At 49.8% G+C, this 12,795-nt stretch overlaps 1 long non-coding RNA gene across 1 annotated transcript in view; it reads right to left on the reverse strand.

The window, feature by feature from the left end:
- LOC135829386 (uncharacterized) overlaps positions 1-12,795 on the reverse strand; it is an 88,165-nt gene that overhangs the window by 27,125 nt on the left and 48,245 nt on the right. The gene's annotated exons all lie outside the window — the stretch shown is intronic.

A 12,795-nucleotide genomic window follows, 5' to 3' on the forward strand; every position in this document is an offset into this window, starting at 1 on the left:
TTTGGGTGTTTCATGTTCACACGTCTACCATTCGGTATTTGTTTGGCTCCCGAGCATTTTCAGAAACGAATGGCTCGGATCATGAACGGTGTGGTCGGTACCGCATGTCAGATGGACGACGCTCTAGTGTTCGGTAGCGCTGAAGAGGAACATGATAACCGGCTGCACCAGGTGCTACAACGGCTCAGCGACAACGGTGTCACACTCAACCCGGACAAGTGTCTCTTCAAAGTCACTTCTGCCAAGTTCTTGGGTCATATCATCGACCAAGACGGCATCCACTCTGATCCTCAGAAGGTGCAGGGCATTCAAGACTTCACGCCATGCCAGGATGTCTCGGATGTGAGAAGCTTTCTCGGCCTCGTCAACCAGCTTGGCAAGTTCTCTCCCTCACTTGCTTCCGTCTCACAGCCGATCCGCGACCTTCTCAAGAAAGGCAATGCTTGGTCCTGGGGATCCACTCAGCAATCGGCATTTGAAGAGATTAAGGCTCTTCTGTCGTGTACGCCTGTTCTTGCTCTGTACTCTCCCGAGTACCCAACTATTGTCTCTGGAGACGCCTCGAGCTATGGTCTCGGTGCCGTTATCAAGCAGCAACAGCCGTCCGGCGATTGGAAACCCGTATCGTTCCAGTCTCGTGCACTACTGCCGGCAGAGCGTCGCTATGCTCAAATAGAAAAGGAAGCTCTTGGCCTCACCTGGGCTTGCAACCGATTCTCTGATTACCTCATCGGTAAGAGATTCACGCTGGAAACAGATCACAAGCCTCTGGTGCCCCTGTTCAGCACCAGTGCTCTCGACTCTATCCCTCCACGTGTACTTCGGTTCCGGCTCAACCTGATGCGATATGATTTCGACATCGTACACATCCCTGGCAAAGATCTAATCGTTGCTGATGCCTTATCTAGGTCACCTGCGTCGCGTCCTCTGTCCGCTGATGACGTCCGCCTCCTCGACGACGCAGAAGCTTTTCTCGACAGTGTGGTTTCTCATCTCCCTGCGTCCGATGCAAGACTGAGTGAGATTCAACACCAGCAGGCTCAAGACCCAGTGTGCCAACATCTTGTGCAGTACACTCTGTCCGGTTGGCCAAGCTTACAGTCTGCTCCAGTGTCCGTTAAGCCCTACTACGCATCCCGGCAGTCATTCTGTATCACAGATGGCCTGCTGCTGTACGGTTCCAGAATCGTCATCCCAGACCAGCTCCGTCCAGAAGTCCTCCAGCAGCTCCATGCTGGTCACCTCGGCATCACGAAGACCCGCGAAAGGGCTCGCCAGTCAGTTTGGTGGCCATGTCTAAGCGCCCAGTTGGCTGATATCGTGTCCAATTGCCAAGCCTGCGCTCGTGACAAGCCAATGCCAATGGAGCCCCTGCTGTCCTCACGTCTTCCTGAGTTCCCGTGGCAGGAAGTCGCTGCCGATTTCATGCAGTTCCAAGGCTCTCAGTACCTAGTTGTCGTTGACTAATACTCCCGATGGATGGAGCTTGCTCAGATGTCCCGTACTTCTGCAGCTTCTCTCATCACGCAACTGAAGTCCATGTTTGCGCGTCACGGCAATCCAGATGTGTTTGCTTCGGACAATGGTCCCCCATTCACAAGTGCAGAGGTTTCAGCATGGCTTCAAGAGCAAGGAACCACCCAGCGCACAAGCAGCCCTCTTCATCCGCAAGGCAATGGCTTAGTGGAACGCGCAGTGCAGACCCTAAAGCATTTGCTGGTGAGGGCAGGTGATCCGTATGTTGCTCTGCAGAGCTATCGTGCCAGTCCACTAGCACATGGCTTCAGTCCTGCGGAGCTCCTCATGGGCCGCCGCATCCAGACGCGTTTACCCATGACGGCAGACGTTCGACGGCCATACCTCTTAGATCGCACAGCGTTTGCCGCTAAAGACGCCTCTCTGAAGTCCCGGCAAGCGTCGGATTTCAACTCCCGCCATCGCGCTCTCGATGCTACGCCACTGGTCCCGGGTACCGCTGTCTTTGTTCCGGATAGGAAAGAGCCTGGTATTGTCACTGCCGAGCATTCCACCAGGTCGCTTATCGTAGAGACGCCATCCGGTTCGGTTCTCCGCCGCAACCGCAGTGACCTCATCGTCGATCCGCCTGCAGGTTCTGCTAACGAGGCTGTGGACAATGGTGAGCCAGCGTCACCTGCCCAACGTCCATCTCCAGGTACTCCCGTCCCTGAGCGTTCCGGTAGAGTTACCCGTTCCGGACGTACCGTTCATACTCCTATCAGATTCCGTTAATCATTTAGCGTTACTCTTTCGTCTTCAGCATTATTCCTGTTTTGCTAACTTATCGCTCTCTTGCTGCGCGCCCTGAAAGGGGAGATGTCGTAATATCTGGACTCTATTATGCGTACACTACTGTACACTTATGACTGTATGCGTTGCATGCTGTATGTACGTCACACAGGCCGTTTCCCGTAGGCCAGAACTTTGATGTGCTTCACTGGCTCGGGACTTCTCTGGTTTTTCACTTACCTACTGGTTGTGCATTTCTTGCTCCTCATTAGTTTACTCGTCCATGTCTCCTTGTCCATATTGTGAATAATACTACACTGACGACATCAAGCCATTCCATCTTGAGCGAAACCAGTTGTCTCACATGCAAGGTGTCCTGTGCCACGGCTTTCGCCTGGTTTTCCCGTCCAAGCTACAGCCTGAGATCCTCCAGAAGCTGCACGATGGTCACCAAGGTGTCACAAAGAGTAAAGCCCGTGACCGCTTCTCGTCGTGGTGGCCAGATATTTCCGCCGACATCAAGGCGTACGTCGCCAAGTGCACTACCTGTATCAAGCAGCTCCATCGGTCTTCAGAGCCACTCCAGACAACTCTGTTCCCCGAGCGTCCGTGGCAGTGTATCACATCGGATCTCTGTGATGTCGACGGCCACCAGTACCTGATCACCGTCGACTCTTCCTCCTGTTAAATTGATGTCGCTTGTTTCTCGTCGACTACATCACGAGCCGTCATTACTCTATCCGGACATCTTCGTTAGCGATAACGGGCCACAGTTCGCTTTCGACGCTTTTGCACAGTTTATGTTGTCGTGCAACATCACGCATCGGACCAGCAGCCCAAAGCATCCTCAAAGCAACCGCAAAGCAGAACGCGGCGTGCAGACTGCCTAACGACTCTTCCCTGTGTTGTACATGTGGCTGCGCTTGTGTCTCTTTGTTGTACATGTGGTTGCACGTGTAGCTCTTTGTCGTTCATGTGGCTGCTTTTGTGTCTCTTTGTTGTACATGCTGCTGAGTCGTGGTACATGCTGCTGCGCTGTTTTCGACTCCTGCGTACATGCGGCTGCACCGTCTTCTGTCCCCGTTGGTACACACGTGCTCGTCTTGTCCCCGTTGTACGCCTTCACTATAATATATTCTGTTGTCTCGTCTTGTCTCAGTGTCAGTCGTCCGTCGTTCGTTGTCAGTGTTAGTTGTCTGATAACCATGAGTTCTCCATCGCCTACTGAAGCGAAGTAGAAGAAAAAGCTCTCTAACAATTTGCACTAGTCCTTTGTTGTGTGGCGTGGCGAGGAGCCTAGAGGCAGTTCGTTCACGGTTCCCAAACCCGTGACGACATTTGGCGCCCAACAAATCGTATCCACGACCCTGAGTTCGTCTCCATATCAGCTGTGTTTTCGTCTCCTCTTCGTGTTCTCGCCATGGCCCAGCTACTTGAGTCTCACAAACGTCCAAGCCTCTCATGAGAGCGCCTACTCAGGTGAGAATGCCTTTGTAATTGTCTGCTCTGCGTACTGTGTGGCCGTAACTAACTTGTATTCGATTTCGAATTTTTCGAATTGTTTTGCGTCGGGTGCCTCGGGTCCCGGCAGGAAGTCCGTGGAACCTTGTTCTCTTGTGCTCGAGTGTGTAGTGTAGTCTAGCTGCTCGTTGTAAGTTCGCCCCGTTGTGTTCGTTGTTCCTGTGTCGCTCTGACTACCCTGTACTGTACGGTTGTGTGTATGAAAATTTCAAACTTCTGTTCGTGTGCCACGCGTTCGAATCTGGAACTTGTTTTTTGCTTGCTCGTCGTGCATTCAGCATGGGTAGCTTTGATCTTGTCTTGTGTTGTGCACTTGTGCTTGTCACGGAGACCGAGTTGCCGTCGGACCGCTCCGATATTGTGACTGTGCCGCGTGATTTGTTTGGATGTCCACCTGAACGTTCTCGCGGTTGTGCCTCGTTTGTAGTCGATCCATATTGTTTGTTTCGTGTTTCTACCGTTTCACTAGTACTAGTAGTAGTACTAGTAGTTTCTCCATGTTCCGTGCAGAGCGTTGTCAGGCTCGGTCATGCACTGTGCACCCAGTCGGAAAGCTGGTGGCTTCCGGTTTGGTGGGAGGTGTGAACTTCATGTAGGATTCTCGTTTCGGATCCAGGTTGAATTTTTTTTGTGAGCGTATGGTTTTGTAATAATTGTGTTTCGGCATGTGGGTCTCTCTAGTTCGTTTGGGTGGGCGTCTGATCATGGTGAGCCACGGTCTGCCTGGTGGTCTGCAGGGATCCTGTGTTTTGTTGTATCGGTTTGCCTTGCGGGTGTTATGGTTTCCGCGTGTTGCTGGTTGGCCCTTGCGCGCCCCAGTCGGTCCCTGACAGTTTTTTTCTTCGGTTTTTTGGTTTTGTGAGCGGATGTACTATAAGTTCCGTGTTATTCAGGTTCAATCCCTGTGGTTTTTTCAGGTTCAATCCCTGTGGTTTTTTCAGGTTCAATCCCTGTGGTTTTTTCAGGTTAGAGACCTGTGGGTTTTTTCAGGGTAGCGCCCTGTGGTTTTTCTTCATTATCTTTTGCGTATTGGTAACCGATTTGTTTGTGTGTCCTCAATGGTGTCCTCACTGATTAATTGCTCCTGTTTCAGTCGACGTGTTCTTCCTGACTGTTCTTCCCTTCCTTCGTGTGCCTTTCTGATTTTCGGCGATGGCTGAGATGTTTGCGTCAGTCCGTGTTTCTTTCTGTGTGTGTCTTTCTGTCTCTGTGAGCTTTCGTAGCCCCATCGGCTGCGTGATGGTTTGCTGCGTGATGGTTTTCCGGACAACTCCTGTGCTTCCAGATGCCTGGTCACCCGGTTCAGCTGCCGCGGTCTTCGCAGTGCCATCGGTTTGCCTTGGCTTCGTACCAGGGCAACGTGGTTACTTCCTGGCGGCCCACGCCTGAAAGTATGGCGGTTCCCTCTATGGGTGGGCCCGGTCTGTTTTCTTTTCACACATTTGTGCCTTGGCTTTTTGTCCGGAGTTACGTCTCTTACTGTTTTGGCCCTGCATGTTTTGTTTCTATTCTCCTGTGTATGTTGTTCACATTTGATTTCTTTTTCTTCTGTTCTTCTTCTTATTTTGTTTTGATTGCTTCCATCCACAGGAGTGGATGTCTTTTTTTGATGGGGGATAGTGTTGTACATGTGGCTGCGCTTGTGTCTCTTCGTTGTACATGCGGTTGCACGTGTAGCTCTTTGTCATACATGTGGCTGCTTTTGTGTCTCTTTGTTGTACATGCTGCTGAGTCGTGGTACATGCTGCTGCGCTGTTTTCGACTCCTGCGTACATGCGGCTGCACCGTCTTCTGTCCCCGTTGGTACACACTTGCTCGTCTTGTCCCCGTTGTACGCCTTCACTATAATATATTCTGTTGTCTCGTCTTGTCTCAGTGTCAGTCGTCCGTCGTTCGTTGTCAGTGTTAGTTGTCTGATAACCATGAGTTCTCCATCGCCTACTGAAGCGAAGTAGAAGAAAAAGATCTCTAACAATTTGCACTAGTCCTTTGTTGTGTGGCGTGGCGAGGAGCCTAGAGGCAGTTCGTTCACGGTTCCCAAACCCGTGACGACAATTCATTAATGGCGGGGGAAATGTCACGTCCTGGACACGACGCTCGCAGTATGACAGGTCCTGTGGCAGCAGGATCTATGTAAGTTAGTGCGCAGCTCTGTGTTTGAGTTGTCACAATCTATACTATCACGTGGTTTGGCCAGTGTCTTGTGCCACGTGTTGAGCATGTAGGTTGAGCGGCACGCGCTGTTCCATGTAGGTATCAGGCTTTTTAGGCGTGATATCCCATGCCGGTGTCATGTCTCTTGGACATGACACATCGTGTGATTCACCGCCGGAATCTGGTCAGGTAGGTTCTCGCGTGGAATGTTCTAGGAATGTTCCCGGAGGTTCTTTACTTCCTGGAAATGTAGGTTCATGCAAAATCATGTGACTGAGATGTCCTATTGATTTCCATGATCCCTTTCGCGCTTCGTGCAAGACACGAAGGGCCGTGCGCAAAAGAGTGAGAGCTGAGTGCAGAAGAATGGGAGCTGAGTGCAGTAGAACGAGAGGCGTGCGCAAAAGAGAGGGGAACCGTGCGCAAAATGAAGGCGCAAAAGAGAGGCGTGGCAAGCGCGGTACAGCAACGCCGCGGTGACCCGCGAAGGGCCCTGCGGTGAAGTTCCCGGAAAAGGGCGCAGTATACGGCACAACATCCCGCCGGAGTAACGCTGTTCTATCACGTCGGGTGAGCGGGCTCCCCAACGTGATCCATAAATCTCACAATTTCTGAGGAGACGTAGGTGAGATGTCCCGATCCGGCCTTTTGCTCCGTTTGTGCTTGTTCTTGTCGTTTTCCGTTATTTGAATTTTTGATCTTTTTCTTTTTCCTACCATGCCTGATCTGTCAAACCTGTATTCCATGCCGCCTTCCAAGAAACAATCACGCAATGCTTTGCACGAACCTCTCTCTCTCTCTCTCTCTCTCTCGCTCTCTCTCTCTCTCTCTCTCTCTCTCTCTCTCTCTCTCTCTCTCTCTCTCTCTCTCTCTCTCTCTCTCTCTCTCTTCGTTTTAGTGCATAAAAAGAACGATATCTTCACCATAACTCACATAACTCTCTCCCGGACTTGATTGATCGACTGAGAATCCTTACCTGTCTTCGCTTCATTGTCAAGTTTGACTCAAGAGCACTAAGTTGGGTCGTCGATTATAGTGGTCGATCGCCTGGCGGTTGGATTTGGTTGGGTTGTGAGTGATCATGGCGTTCAACGAACCTCGCAGGGATGCGACACATATTAACACACAATGTGGGCTTTGTGCAGCAAAGCCTAGTTAGCCCTGGCACACGCGCAATATTGGCATGTTGCTGTGAGTGTGTGTCACGTGACTCTCCCTGTGACGATTACAAGTTCGCAACATTTTACGGACATCCTGTAATGGTGTCATATTGGAAGACGTGTCTTCTTCAAGCTCTTGAACTGTCGGGATGTGAAGGAGCGTTTCTTTGCAGTTGATTTCTTGATGTGTAAACATGCAGTTTTAGCTTTTCCGTCAGTTTGTCCAGTTGCATTTCTTGCTCTCTCGGCATTGTCATCTTGCTATAGCTTTTGATTCTTGTCACCTGGCCGGCAAACAAATCTGCAGTTTTCCAGTCCCGGTATATACGTATCGTCACACGGAACATTCAACTTTTCCCTCAGTTTGTCCTGTAAGTTTCTTGTTCTCCCGACATTGTCGGCTAGCTACAGCTTTCGATTCTTTCACTTGGCTGGCAAACAAACCAGCAATTTTTCCAGTCCCAGTATCTTCACGCAGAACATTTTGCCGAGCAGCATGCCGGCAGATTGTTCTCAGGTTCCGCCCCGTGCCTTGCCGATCCAGGCGCATTTTCCGCTCGCAGTAATCCCCAGTCGTGTTGGAGATCGAGCGTGTCGCCCCGCGCAATGCGGCTGGCAGCTGAGGGCAGAAAATGGTGGAGAGAACGTACTCGTACAAGTAATTAGTTGATGTCGCAAGTGGATCGTCTCACCCGGAGTCTCCTAAACTACGTATTCTCGTAGTCGTCAGAAATACCCCTGCATACCAGCGTCTCACAAGCAGGTTGTCTCATGTGCAATCGTCGTGAGAATCAATCGACGATTCGTCTTGGCTCATCTAGTCGACACGCCCAAGAAGCGTCATCAGGATAGACCCTTTGCACAATAAGCGAGGGGTGTCGAGACGGGGGATGCTATGCACGCTCTGTACACTTGGAATGCAACCAGCATGCATGGTTTGATTCAGGACGTGATCAAGTTTCCTGTGTTTTCACGGTCCCGACGCGATGTTCATGTACTGAGTCTGTATGTACTAGTACTTCCCAGCCTTTTTCATTTGAAGTCTTTTTTAGTTCTGGAGGAAGAGGTTTCGAAATGCTTTCCAAGGACCACTGTTGGGTTCTTGTTAGGAGCAACCGTCATCCCTAGTCCAAGAAACCCACGTGTCTTTCCAAGCAATCCCTGGTGATGCTGGCATTCCACACGCAGACAAAATGAAATCACATAGAGTCTACATAGGCATGATGGCAAGATGAGACCAAATGCTACAGACAACACAGTGTCACACATATAAATGTCCAGGCGTTGATGTAATGGTGAGACGGTCTGGCATCTTGCGAATACGAGTGCTACGACGGACGGGCTGGGTAGCAGCGTCAGTAGGTACACGTACTGATGAAGTTGGGGAAGGGATATGACTAGCGAAGTCAACTCAGGGGGAACGTACGGACGGAGAAAGCGGCGATTACGCCATAGGACACGGCCACTAGGGATCTTGACGAAGTACTGTAAATTGCCTAATATTCGCGACGGATTAATGTTCACTATTTTTGCGAGACGAGCACAACGCGAATATTAACCATCGCGAAATCTAACTTCACAATGGGTTTATGTAAGTGGCCCCAGTGCTTCGCGAACTTTTGTCATCCCAAACTCGCTGGTTTTAGGAAATCGGGAAAAAATTTGTGACGCGAATATTGGGCGGTTTACGGTAGTCGTCCGACTGTCAATTGCTACAATGACGCCACGCATGGACCACAGCTTGGTCTGGTAGTGCTGAACATCAATGTGGGTGCCAATCCACAGAGAATTGAGAGAGCGTGCCGATTTGTCATAATGTGTTTTCGAGTATACAGAGTCCACAGCGTCATCAGATGCAATCCAGTGCCGATCAAAACTAGCACGGTGGGAGAACACGAACGACTGGAGGGACTGGCCGAACAACACTTGGGCGGGACTGCTGCCATTGGAGCGTGGAGTATTGCGCCACTCCAACAGGCCGCGTTGGAAGGAGTCTACATCCAGATCTCCATTCCCGGTCGTCTTCGCAAGGAGCATTTTCACTGCTTTCACTGCTGATTCCGCGTGGCCGTTGGATTGAGGGTAGTGTGGGGTGGAAAAGCACTGTTCCACACCCCAACGCTTGCAGAGCTCACGTACACGGGAAGAGGCAAACTGCGGCCCTCCATCTGTGAATATCTTGCGCGGTATGACAACATCTGCGAACCAACGGCCGAAGTGACAGATAATGTCATGGGAAGTAGCAGTACGGCCAATTCAAGCTACACACAGCCGGCCGGACAGATGGTCAGAATATACCAGGAACTGCCAGCCTTGGCAGGAGAAGAGATCTCAGCAGGAATACTCCAATGGAAATGTCGGCTGTGGCTCGCGCATCAATGGCTCCTTCTGCTGCGAACGTTAGAGCTCACGTGTGATGTCATCACTCATCCTCGGCCAGTAAACAACTTGGCGCGCACGACGCTTGGTGCGTTCCAGCCCCTGGTGAGACCAATGGAGGTCACTCAGTACACGGCGTTGTAGAGACTTGGGCACAACAAGACAACAAGAGAGCCACGGAGGACAATGCCGTTATCCAGGCCGAGATGCTCATGGCCATTCCAATATGGAGCGAGAGCAGGTGTCATGTTACGCCTGGCAGAAGGGAAGCCTCACGAATGTAGGAGACTAACTGTACGTAATGAACATCAGACCTAGCGGCATTGCGGAGCCAATGGAACGGGAAAACAAATAGCGCTGATCCGGAGTCATCCTGCTGAAGGCATGCACGGATGGCGTGTCCAGATAGCGAGGCGCCTTCTCCCCCGAAGATCATCGGCAACCGGGCTCTGCACTGGAGCACACATCAAGGCCTCAGCATAGGCATGCTCAGAGCCCTTACGCCACGAGACGTCGAATTGATAGAGTTGGCCTTTGGTCATCAGACGTTGGAGCCGAGGGCTTTCAACCTGGTCCAGTGTGTAGGTGTTCAATATTGGAACACGGGGCTGATGGTCAACAACTACGTGAAACAACATGCCAGCAAGATAGGTGTGGCATTTTTGAATGGCCCAGGCGACACCTAACATCTCCAGTTCGATCATTGCGTACCCGGTTTCGGTGTCGGTGATGAATCTGCTGGCGCACTGAATGAGGCGCCACGAGTTGTTCAGGCACTGCCAGAGGCCAAATCCGAGACCCTTGGTTCTAGCGGCGTCACACTCGAGACATGTCTGTGCTGACGGGCCGAAGACGGTCAATAATGGTGGGTCAACTAGTGCTTGCTTCACAGCGTTCATAGCGACTGTGTGCTTGGGTAGCCAGAGAAACTCATTATTGGCCTTTAGCAGACCATGGAGAGGCACGGCGTGTTCGGCGATGGCTGAGCTGAAATCACTGCAGTGGTTGACGAGACCCATGCATGATCGCAAGTCAGTGCGATTTGCAGGGATCTCGAAGTCGGTGATGGCGCGGTTCTTTTCCTAGTCTATCTTCCAGCCGGCCTTTTTTCTCACGTAGCCTCAGAATTTGATCTCGGTCTCGGCGAATGCAAGCTTCTTGGCTGACAGGGTGATACTGTAGCGGGCCTGGAGGCAAAACAACCTAACAACTCGAAACTAACTTTATTAACAATTATCTCTCTCTAGAACGGCAAAACTGCCTCTAACAGTAAAACTCTGAACTCATTGTGAAAGATAAAATAAACGCAATTTTCGACGTGGAGACAACAATTTTATAATAGCTATAAAGAGAACAAATTCTGCTGTCATCGCCACACTACAACAAAGTCATGAAGGTTTACCAAAATCGATTTTCTTGTCACAATCATCAGTGGAAAGCTGTGACTGAAGAGTAACCATGCTGAATCAATGATTAATATACATTCAATAATGTGTTACGAGAACAAAACAAAGTGCTAAAATAGAATGAGGGAAGGTGAGACAATAGAAGTGAAGTGAGAGCTAAGTGCAACAGGGGTGAGGAACTAATTACAACGCTAGAACTGTGTATTGAGACAAACAATCATGCTGTGCACCTACGAAAACAATCTTAACGCAACTACATGTTTCTTCTGCTTACAAAGATCAGGCTTATGCAAACGAATACAAACAGCCTCAAGTACTTTTAACTGACTAGCGTACCGTGCACGACAAAGAACAGAAAAACTAAAATCATCATACACCTGCAGACACTTAGGGTGAGACAACAGATGAAGAAAAACGGCAGACTTCTTACGATCACAATCACCATCCGATTCCTCGTCTCCACCAACCGCAACCTTGTCCTCCGTCTCATCCTCCAACTCGTTCTCAGTGTCGTCCTCCGTGTCATTCCCCTCATCAACACCGATCGGTCCCAGGCTCGCTTCATGTTGCTTAACCTCTGTTCGTTGACTCCTCCTTTGATCTTGATGGTAATTTGTTACCATTGTTGTTGTTATTGTTGTTGTTCCTGTTGTTGTTAAATCTTCTGTTCCCAGTGTCTTCGCCGGTGCTTAACATCCAGTACTGTAATAATTCATTGAATAATTAGCCGTTGAACGTCTAGGTCTTTGAATGTTGATCGTGTTGTTTTCTCTGTTGAATTCCGTTCCCTTCAGCTTTCTTTCTCCTTGTTCATGTTCAGTGCTTGCCTCTTCCATATTCACCTGTGCCACCGACCCCACAGACCAAGCCCCAGCACCGCTGATGACAGGTGCAGGTGGCGATTCCGGGGGAGGCAACGGCAACGACGGCGATGAGGGAATCACCTCATCGCAGCGTCCACTTTGGTCTTGAGCCAGATGTTCTTGTGGCGTACTCTCTTGTGCTGTTGTCGTGCATTGTGTTGTGGTGACGATTGTAACAAATTACCATCAAGATCAAAGGAGGAGTCAACGAACAGAGGTTAAGCAACATGAAGCGAGCCTGGGACCGATCAGTGTGGATGAGGAGAATGACACGGGGGACGACACTGAGGACGAGTTGGAAGATGAGACGGAGGACGAGGTTGCGGTTGGTCGAGACGAGGAATCGGATGGTGATTGTGATTGTAAGAAGCCTGCCGTTTTTCTTCATCTGTTGTCTCACCCTAAAGGTGTCTGCAGGTGTATGATGATTTTAGTTTTTCTGTTCTTTGTCGTGCACGGTACGCTAGTCAGTTGAAAGTACTTGAGGCTGTTTGTATTCGTTTGCATAAGCCTGATCTTTGTAAGCAGAAGAAACATGTAGTTGCGTTAAGATTGTTTTCGTAGGTGCACAGCATGATTGTTTGTCTAAATACACAGTTCTAGCGTTGTAATTAGTTCCTCACCCCTGTTGCACTTAGCTCTCACTTCACTTCTATTGTCTCACCTTCCCTCATTCTATTTTAGCACTTTGTTTTGTTCTCGTAACACATTATTGAATGTATAATAATCATTGATTCAGCATGGTTACTCTTCAGTCACGGCTTTCCACTGATGATTGTGACAAGAAAATCGATTTTGGTAAACCTTCATGACTTGGTTGTAGTGTGGCGATGACAGCAGAATTTGTTCTCTTTCTCTGTCTATTCCTTTCTTTATATCAAACACCTTTACTGTTGATCACTACGTACCAATTATTGTTAGACTTTGTATTATTAATTCGCGCTGTGGTCGTGACTCTTCCTTTTTCCAGTATTATTGTGCATGCACATGATGATGTAGGTCGCCATTGTGTCCGTGTCATGTTGGTTTGCAAGCCTTTATTCTTTTTCTCTAGCTCTTTTAGTT

This window comes from Sycon ciliatum, chromosome 13 (assembly GCF_964019385.1).
Source record: "Sycon ciliatum chromosome 13, ocSycCili1.1, whole genome shotgun sequence".
NCBI lineage: Eukaryota > Metazoa > Porifera > Calcarea > Leucosolenida > Sycettidae > Sycon > Sycon ciliatum.